Below are 10842 nucleotides of genomic sequence, written 5' to 3'. Positions count from 1 at the left end.
CCCACTCACTTTCTTGTAAATACAGGCTTCACCGCAAGTCTGTATAAAACTATATGCTTTGATCAACTCATCAAAGCGTATATTCCAACTCCGAGATGCTTGCACCAGTCCACAGATGGATCGCTGGAGCTTGCACATTTTGTTAACACCTTTCGGATTGACAAAACCTTCTGTTGCATCATATACAACTCTTCTTTAATAAATCCATTAAGGAATGCAGTTTTGTTTATCCATTTGCCAGATTTCATAAAATGCGGCAATTACTAACATGATTCGGACAGACTCAAGCAGAGATACGAGTGAGAAGCTCTCATCGTAGTCAACACCTTGAACTTGTCGAAAACCTTTTGCGACAATTCTAGCTTTGTAGATAGTAACACTACTATCAGCGTCCATCTTCCTCTTGAAGATCCATTTATTCTCAATTGCTTGCCAATCATCGGGCAAGTCAACCAAAGTCCAAACTTTGTTCTCATACATGGATCATATCTCAGATTTCATGGCCTCAAACCATTTCGCGGAATCTGGGCTCATCATCGCTTCCTCATAGTTCGTAGGTTCGTCATGGTCAAGTAACATGACCTCCAGAACAGGATTACCATACCACTATGGTGCGGATCTCACTCTGGTTTACCTACGAGATTCGGTAGTAACTTGATCTGAAGTTACATGATCATCATCATTAGCTTCCTCACTAATTGGTGTAGTAGTCACAGGAACAGATTTCTGTGATGAACTACTTTCCAATAAAGGAGCAGGTACAGTTACCTCATCAAGTTTTCTACTTTCCTCCCACTCACTTCTTTTGAGAGAAACTCCTTCTCTAGAAAGGATCCATTCTTAGCAACGAATGTCTTGCCTTCGGATCTGTGATAGAAGGTGTACCCAACAGTCTCCTTTGGGTATCCTATGAAGACACATTTCTCCGATTTGGGTTCGAGCTTATCAGGTTGAAGCTTCTTCACATAAGCATCGCAGCCCCAAACTTTAAGAAACGACAACTTTGGTTTCTTGCCAAACCATAGTTCATAAGGTGTCGTCTCAACGGATTTTGATGGTGCCCTATTTAACGTGAATGCGGCTGTCTCTAGAGCGTATCACCAAAAAAATAGCGGTAAATCTGTAAGAGACATCATAGATCGCACCATATCTAGTAAAGTACGATTACGACGTTCGGACACACCATTATGCTGTGGTGTTCCGGGTGGCGTGAGTTGCGAAACTATTCCACAGTTTTTCAAATGTACACCAAACTCGTAACTCAAATATTCTCCTCCACGATCAGATCGTAGAAACTTTATTTTCTTGTTACGATGATTTTCAACTTCACTCTGAAATTCTTTGAACTTTTCAAATGTTTCAGATTTGTGTTTCATTAAGTAGATATACCCATATCTGCTTAAATCATCTGTGAAGGTGAGAAAATAACGATACCCGCTGCAAGCCTTAAATATTCATCGGACCACATACATCAGTATGTATGATTTCCAACAAATCTGTTGCTTGCTCCATTGTTCCGGAGAACGGTGTTTTAGTCATCTTGCCCAAAAGGCATGGTTCGCAAGAATCAAGTGATTCATAATCAAGTGATTCCGAAAGCCCATCAGCATGGAGTTTCTTCATGCACTTTATACCAATATGACCTAAACGGCAGTGCCACAAATAAGTTGCACTATCATTATTAACTTTGCATCTTTTGGTTTCAATATTATGAATATGTGTATCACTACGATCGAGATCCAACGAACTTGTTTCATTGGGTGTATGACCATCGAAGGTTTTATCCATGTAAACAGAACAACAATTATTCTCTGACTTTAGTGAATAACCGTATTGCAATAAACATGATCAAATCATATTCATGCTCAACGCAAAAACCAAATAACACTTATTTAAGTTCAACACTAATCCCGAAAGTATAGGGGAGTGTGTGATGATGATCATATCAATCTTAGAACTACTTCCAACACACATCGTCACTTCACCCTTAACTAGTCTCTGTTTATTCTGCAACTCCTATTTCGAGTTACTACTCTTAGCAACTGAACCAATATCAAATACTGAGGGGTTGCTATAAACACTAGTAAAGCACACATCCATAACATGTATATCAAATATACTTTGGTTCACTTTGCCATCCTTCTTATCCGCCAAATACTTGGGGCAGTTCCGCTTCCAGTGACCAGTCCCTTTGAAGTAGAAGCACTTAGTCTCAGGCTTAGGACCAGATTTGGGCTTCTTCACTTGAGCAGCAACTTGCTTGCCGTTCTTCTTGAAGTTCCCCTTCTTCCCTTTTGCCCTTTTCTTCAAACTAGTGGTCTTGTCAACCATCAACACTTGATGTTTTTCTTGATTTCTACCTTCGTCGATTTCAGCATCACGAAGAGCTTGGGAATCGTTTCCGTTATCCCTTGCATATCATAGTTCATCACGAAGTTCTACTAACTTGGTGATGGTGACTAGAGAATTCTGTCAATCACTATCTTATCTGGAAGATTAACTCTCACTTGATTCAAGCGATTGTAGTACCCAGACAATCTGAGCACATGCTCACTAGTTGAGCGATTCTCCTCCATCTTTTAGCTATAGAACTTGTTGAAGACTTCATATCTCTCAACTCGGGTATTTGCTTGAAATATTAACTTCAACTCCTGGAACATCTCATATGGTCCATGACGTTCAAAATGTCTTTGAACTCCCGATTCTAAGCCATTAAGCATGGTGCACTAAACTATCAAGTAGTCATCATATTGAGCTAGCCAAACGTTCATAACGTCTGCATCTGCTCCTGCAATAGGTCTGTCACCTAGCGGTGCATCAAGGACATAATTTTTCTGTGCAGCAATGAGGATAAACCTCAGATCACGGATCCAATCCGTATCATTGCTACTAACATCTTTCAACACAATTTTCTCTAGGAACATATCAAAATAAACATATGAAAGCAACAACGCGAGCTATTGATCTACAACATAGATATGCTAATACTACCAGGACTAAGTTCATGATAAATTAAAGTTCAATTAATCATATTACTTAAGAACTCCCACTTAGATAGACATCCCTCTAATCCTCTAAGTGATCACGTGATCCAAATCAACTAAACCATAACCGATCATCACGTGAGATGGAGTAGTTTTCAATGGTGAACATTGTTATGTTGATCATATCTACTATATGATTCACGCTCGACCTTTCGGTCTCCGTGTTCCGAGGCCATATCTGCATGTGCTAGGCTCGTCAAGTTTAACCTGAGTATTCTGTGTGTGCAAAACTGGCTTGCACCCGTTGTAGATGGACGTAGAGCTTATCACACCCGATCATCACGTGGTGTCTGGGCACGACGAACTTTGGCAACGGTGCATACTCAGGGAGAACACTTCTTGATAATTTAGTGAGAGATTATCTTATAATGCTACCGTCAATCAAAGCAAGATAAGATGCATAAAAAAGATAAACATCACATGCAATCAATATAAGTGATACGATATGGCCATCATCATCTTGTGCTTGTGATCTCCATCTCCGAAGCACCGTTATGATCACCATCGTCACCGGCGCGACACCTTGATCTCCATCGTAGCATCGTTGTCGTATCGGCAATCTTATGCTTTCACGACTATCACTACCGCTTAGTAATAAAGTAAAGCATTACATCGCGATTGCATTGCATACAATAAAGCGACAACCATATGGCTCCTGCCAGTTGCCGATAACTCGGTTACAAAACATGATCATCTCATACAATAAAATTTAGCATCATGCCTTGACCATAGCACATCACAACATGCCCTGCAAAAACAAGTTAGACGTCCTCTACTTTGTTGTTGCAAGTTTTACGTGGCTGCTACGGGCTTAAGCAAGAACCAATCTCACCTACGCATCAAAACCACAACGATAGTTTGTCAAATAGACTCCGTTTTAACCTTCTCAAGGACCGGGCGTAGCCACACTCGGTTCAACTAAAGTTGGAGAGACAGTCGCCCGCAAGCCATCTATGTGCAAAGCACGTCGAGGGAACCGGTCTCGCGTAAGCGTACGCGTGAGGTTGGTCCGGGTCATCTCGTCCAACAATACCGCCAAACCAAAGTATGACATGCTGGTAGGCAGTATGACTTATATCGCCCACAACTCACTTGTGTTCTACTCGTGCATATAACATCAACATATAAAACCTAGGCTCGGATGCCACTGTTGGGGAACGTAGTAATTTCAAAAAATTTCCTACGCACACGCAAGATCATGGTGATGCACAACAACGAGAGGGGAGAGTGTTGTCTACGTACCAACACAGACCAACTGCGGAAGCGTTCACAATGTAGAGGAAGTAGTCGTACGTCTTCCCGATCCGACCGATCCAAGCACCGTTACTCCGGCACCTCCGAGTTCTTAGCACACGTACAGCTCGATGACGATCCCCGGACTCCGATCCAGCAAAGTGTCGGGGAAGATTTCAGTCAGCACGACGGCGTGGTGACGATCTTGATGTTCTACCGACGCAGGGCTTCGCCTAAGCACTACAACGATATGATTGAGGTGGATTATGGTGGCAGGGGGCACCGCACACGGCTAAGGAACGATCTCAATGATCAACTTGTGTGTCTAGAGGTGCCCCTGCCTCCGTATATAAAGGAGCCAAGGGGGAGGGGTGCGGCCAGCCCTATGGAGGCGCAGGAGGAGTCCTACTCCTACCGGGAGTAGGACTCCCCCCAATCCTATTCCAAATAGGATTCCCAAGGGGGAAAGAGAGAGAGAGAGGTGGCCGGCCACCTCTCCTAGTCCTAATAGGACTAGGGGAGGGGGAGGCGTGCAGCCCATCATGGGCAGCCCCTTTCACCTTTCCACTGAAGCCCAATAAGACCCATATGGTTCCCGGGGGGTTCCGGTAACCTCCCGGTAATCCGGTAAAATCCCGATTTCACCCGGAACACTTATGATGTCCAAACATAGGCTTCCAATATATCAATCTTTATGTCTTGACCATTTTGAGACTCCTCGTCATGTCCGTGATCACATCCGGGACTCCGAACAACCTTCGGTACATCAAAATGCATAAACTCATAATAACTGTCATCGTAACGTTAAGCGTGCGGACCCTACGGTTCGAGAACAATGTAGACATGACCGAGACACATCTCCGGTCAATAACCAATAGCGGGACCTGGATGCCCATATTGGCTCCTACATATTCTACGAAGATCTTTATCGGTCAGACCGCATAACAACAACGTTGTTCCCTTTGTCATCGGTATGTTTACTTGCCCGAGATTCGATCATCGGTATCCAATACCTAGTTCAATCTCGTTACTGGCAAGTCTCTTTACTCGTTCCGTAATACATCATCCTGCAAGTAACTCATTAGTTGCAATGCTTGCAAGGCTTATATGATGTGCATTACCGAGAGGGCCCAGAGATACCTCTCCGACAATCGGAGTGACAAATCCTAATCTCGAAATACGCCAACCCAACATCTACCATTGGAGACACCTGTAGAGCTCCTTTATAATCACCCAGTTACGTTGTGACGTTTGGTAGCACACAAAGTGTTCCTCCGGAAAACGGGAGTTGCATAATCTCATAGTCATAGGAACATGTATAAGTCATGAAGAAAGCAATAGCAACATACTAAACGATCGGGTGCTAAGCTAATGGAATGGGTCATGTCAATCAGATCATTCAACTAATGATGTGATCCCGTTAATCAAATAACAACTCTTTGTCCATGGTTAGGAAACATAACCATCTTTGATTAACGAGCTAGTCAAGTAGAGGCATACTAGTGACACTCTATTTGTCTATGTATTCACACATGTATTATGTTTCCGGTTAATACAATTCTAGCATGAATAATAAACATTTATCATGAAATAAGGAAATAAATAATAACTTTATTATTGCCTCTAGGGCATATTTCCTTCAATCGGGTCCAATGAAAATCTTTTGTGACAACACTGGTGCAATTACCTTGGCAAAGGAATCCAGATTTCACAAGAGAACCAAGCACATCAAGAGACGCTTCAATTCCATCCGGGATCTAGTCCAGGTGGGAGACATAGAGATTTGCAAGATACATACGGAGCTGAATGTAGCAGACCCGTTGACTAAGCCTCTTCCATGAGCAAAACATGATCAGCACCAAAGCTCCATGGGTGTTAGAATCATTACTGTGTAATCTAGATTATTGACTCTAGTGCAAGTGGGAGACTGAAGGAAATATGCCCTAGAGGCAATAATAAAGTTATTATTTATTTCCTTATATCATGATAAAAGTTTATTATTCATGCTAGAATTGTATTAACCGTAAACATAATACATGTGTGAATACATAGACAAACAGAGTGTCACTAGTATGCCTCTACTTGACTAGCTCATTAATCAAAGATGGTTATGTTTCCTAACCATTGACAAAGAGTTGCCATTTGATTAACGGGATCACATCATTAGTTGAATGATCTGATTGACATGACCCATTCCATTAGCTTAGCATCCGACCGTTTAGTATGTTGCTATTGCTTTCTTCATGACTTATACATGTTCCTATGACTATGAGAGTATGTAACTCCCGTGTGCCGGAGGAACACTTTGTGTGCTACCAAACGTCACAACGTAACTGGGTGATTATAAAGGTACTCTACAGGTGTCTCCATAGGTACATGTTGGGTTGACGTATTTCGAGATTAGGATTTGTCACTCCGATCGTCGGAGAGGTATCTCTGGGCCCTCTCGGTAATGCACATCACTTAAGCCTTGCAAGCAATGCAACTAATGAGTTAGTTGCGAGATGATGTATTACAGAATGAGTAAAGAGACTTGCCGGTAACGAGATTGAACTAGGTATTGGATACCGACGATCGAATCTCGGGCAATTAACATACCGATGACAAAGGGAACAACGTATGTTGTTATGCGGTCTGACCGATAAAGATCTTCGTAGAATATGTAGCCAATATGGGCATCCAGGTCCCGCTATTGGTTATTGACCGGAGACATGTCTCGGTCATGTCTACATTGTTCTCGAACCCGTAGGGTCCGCACGCTTAAGGTTTCAATGACAGTTATATTATGAGTTTATACGTTTTGATGTACCTAAGGTTGTTCAGAGTCCCGGATGTGATCAAGGACATGACGAGGAGTCTCGAAATGGTCGAGACATAAAGATTGATATATTAGACGGCTATATTCGGACACCGGAAGTGTTCCGGGTGATTTCGGAGAAAACCGGAAAGCCAGAGGGTTACCGGAACCCCTTCGGGAGAAGTAATGGGCCATATGGGCCTTAGTGGAGAGAGAGAGGGGCAGCCAAAGGTGGGCCGCGCGCCTCCTCCCCCCTGGTCCGAATTGGACTAGGAAAGGGGGGGCGGCGCCCCCCTTTCCTTCTCCCTCCCCACTTCTTTCCCCCTCCTATTAGGAGTCCTACTCCTACTAGGAGGAGGACTCCTCCTTGGCGCGCCATAGGGGCCGGCCGGCCTCCTCCTCTCTTGAACCTTTATATACGGAGGCAGGGGCACCCCAGAAACACACAAGTTGATCCACGTGATCATATTCTTAGCAGTGTGCGGCGCCCCCTGCCACCATAATCCTCGATAATATTGTAGTGGTGCTTAGGCGAAGCCCTGCGACAGTAGTACATCAAGATCGTCACCACGCCGTCGTGCTGACGGAACTCTTCCCCGATACTTTGCTGGATCGGAGTCCGGGGATCGTCATCGAGCTGAACGTGTGCTAAAACTCGGAGGTGACGTAGTTTCGGTGCTTGATCGGTCGGGCCGTGGAGACGTACGACTACATCAACCAAACGCTTCCGTTGTTGATCTACAAGGGTACGTAGATCACACTCTCCCCTCTCGTTGCTATGCATCACCATGATCTTGCGTGTGCGTAGGAATTTTTTTGAAATTACTATGTTCCCCAACAACCCCTCCCTCAATTTCTGTCTAGGGTTCCCTGCCTCCACCTCTGCCATCACGGAAGCCGAGGGCACGTCGCCGCCTCTGCCGTTCCCTAGGGATGCCGCCTCCGTGGATGAAGTGGTTCCATTCGATCGGTACACAAGAGGAACCCATCTGTGGCCACATCACCCCTGACATGTTGATGTGCATGGAGTATTCATATGATACACAAGGACAAGAAATCTAGCAAATAATGTTCTAATCAGTTGGGTTATCCCCTTTTGAAAAAAAATCTTGATCAGTTTATTGGTTGATTTGATTGCGTTAGGTCATTTCTAATTATGTTTGAATTTCATCAGATTTGTACTTAAGTTTGTTTCTCTCATTGAATAAATTGATTGCCAATCCTACAGGCTGGGTGAGAAGCAAACAAGGGTCACGGTGAACTATTGCTAGCTTCAGGAGATGCTCACATGAAGACACGGTCGCCGGATGTTGCATACAACTAAAGTTAGCTTCTCTTTGAAAATCTCTTAATTGTTTCACTTACCTTCTTTTTACTATCAGCAGTTTCTACCTTTTCAAGTTGTTTGGTTATGAGCCAAGACTGAAGATATACAAGCTTATGGTTAGTATTATCCCTTTTTCATATGTTTTGGTTATTGTTTTAGTTAGCTAGACGGATGTGCTGCAGTTAAATAATCGAATGACGTCTATACTTATATCATTGTTTGGTTTATGTAATTGTTGGCGCCAATATCTTGACTCGCTAAAAGTGCATGCAAATTTCTTACTGAAACAAGCATGTTGACGTGTCAGTCAAGGGGTCCCTGCATCTGTGGTGTTTGGCTCGCTATGGTGGTCGACCATGGAATACTTGTGAGGGAGAGCACCCCTTTAGTGCCTCTTCGCATAGTTCCTCCGGCGTGCACAGCTTAAGCCTTGTTACCATGGATGACAAAGTCTGCCTTGTCGTGACGCCCACGCGCGGGTACACACATAGGCATACTAAGATCGTTATTAATTAATCCATGCAGTTTCATGTCCAGGCCAATGTTTAGTTGGGGAAGTGTTGTTGATTTTTTTATTCAGACACGAGTGTCAGTGTTGATTTTGAGGGCATTGTTAGGTGTTTTAGTTGAGCTAGCAATGGGGCATAGTGGATCTGTCATCATTTTTCTGAAATGGGTAAAAGATGTTCAGCGTTGGCTCTATATTTTCAAGGGCATGTGCTTCTCTGAAGATGCTTCAGCTGCATTTTTGTTTACCCATCATTCGGTGGCAAATCACTGATTCCTCGTGGGTTGCAGATGATGAGTACTCACATTTTTGGTCTTACTGATTTTGTTAGACTGATGGGTGCACGACAATTTTTGGTCTTACTGATTTCGTCTGAGAGATAATCAGATAAAACGACAATTGACTCCCAACTAACCACACCTAGATAATCAGATAACTACATTTTGAAGTTAGTATACATTCATTCTGTTCTTACAAAATATTTATTTATATAGCTTGTTATCATCTAATTTAAGGTTAAATTTCCTCACTGTAAATCCTAAATTTGTTGGCAGCATGGACCACCAGATAGGTAAGCAAGAGAAGGACCGGTTCATAATCATCTTATTTGTTCTACTTGGACTGTCGTTGTTACTTGCAGTTGCCTCTGCTACCATGTGGCAACGCAACCATGAAGGGCTTGACGTGTTGGTTGTCAAGAAGCACTAGGTCGACGGCAGATAAGGCATCCAGGAAGCCAGAGCACGAGAGAGCGATGACGCTCAAAGGGTGAGGTTGCCAAATGGTGCGGTGACACTAGCTCACTAGCCAAGCAGACTACATTATGGACTATTTACACATCATGGACTAAAATTGTACTATTTACACATCATGGACTAAAATTGGACTTTTTTCTGGACTCACATCTTTTATATAATCTATACTCAAGTCTGATATGCCTTTTATTATTCTATAGTTAAGTACAATCTTTTACAAGTGCTTCATGATTTTACCCTATCTGCAGAAATCATTTAAGTTTTTTTTGGACAGAAAGACTGTAAGGGAACCCCCCTTGTTGGGGAACGTAGTAATTTCAAAAAATTTCCTACACACACGCAATATCATGGTGATGCATAGCAACGAGAGGGGAGAGAGTGATCTACGTACCCTTGTAGATCGACAACGGAAGCATTTGGTTGATGTAGTCGTACGTCTCCATGGCCCGACCGATCAAGCACCGAAACTACGGCACCTCCGAGTTCTAGCACACGTTCAGCTTGATGACGATCCCCGGACTCCGATCCAACAAAGTGTCGGGGAAGAGTTCCGTCAGCACGACGGCGTGGTGACGATATTGATGTAATACTATCGCAGGGCTTCGCCTAAGCACCGCTACAATATTATCGAGGACTATGGTGGAAGGGGGCACCGCACACGGCTAAGAATATGATCACGTGGATCAACTTGTGTCTCTAGGGGTGCCCCTGCCTCCGTATATAAAGGTTAAAGAGGGGGAGGCCGGCCGGCCATCATAGGGCGCGCCAGGAGGAGTCATACTCCCTCCGGGAGTAGGACTCCCCCCCCCAATCCTAGTTGGAATAGGATTCGCGAGGTGGGAAAAGAGGGAGAGAGAAGGAGGGGGGCGCCGGCCCCCTCTCTCCTTGTCCTATTCGGACTAGGGGGGAGGGGCGCGCGGCCCAGCCCTGGCCGCCTCTCCTCTTCTTCCACTAAGGCCCACTAAGGCCCATATAGCTCCCGGGGGGTTCCGGTAACCTCCCGGTACTCCGGTAAAATCCCGATTTCACCCGGAACACTTCCGATATCCAAACATAGGCTTCCAATATATCAATCCTTATGTCTCGACCATTTCGAGACTCCTCGTCATGTCCGTGATCTCATCCGGGACTCGGAACAACCTTCAATACATCAAAACGTATAAACTCATAATATAACT

The sequence above is a fragment of the Triticum aestivum genome, chromosome 4A, assembly GCF_018294505.1.
Source record: "Triticum aestivum cultivar Chinese Spring chromosome 4A, IWGSC CS RefSeq v2.1, whole genome shotgun sequence".
NCBI classification, from domain to species: Eukaryota; Viridiplantae; Streptophyta; class Magnoliopsida; order Poales; family Poaceae; genus Triticum; species Triticum aestivum.
Note: the sequence above shows the minus strand (reverse complement) of the source record.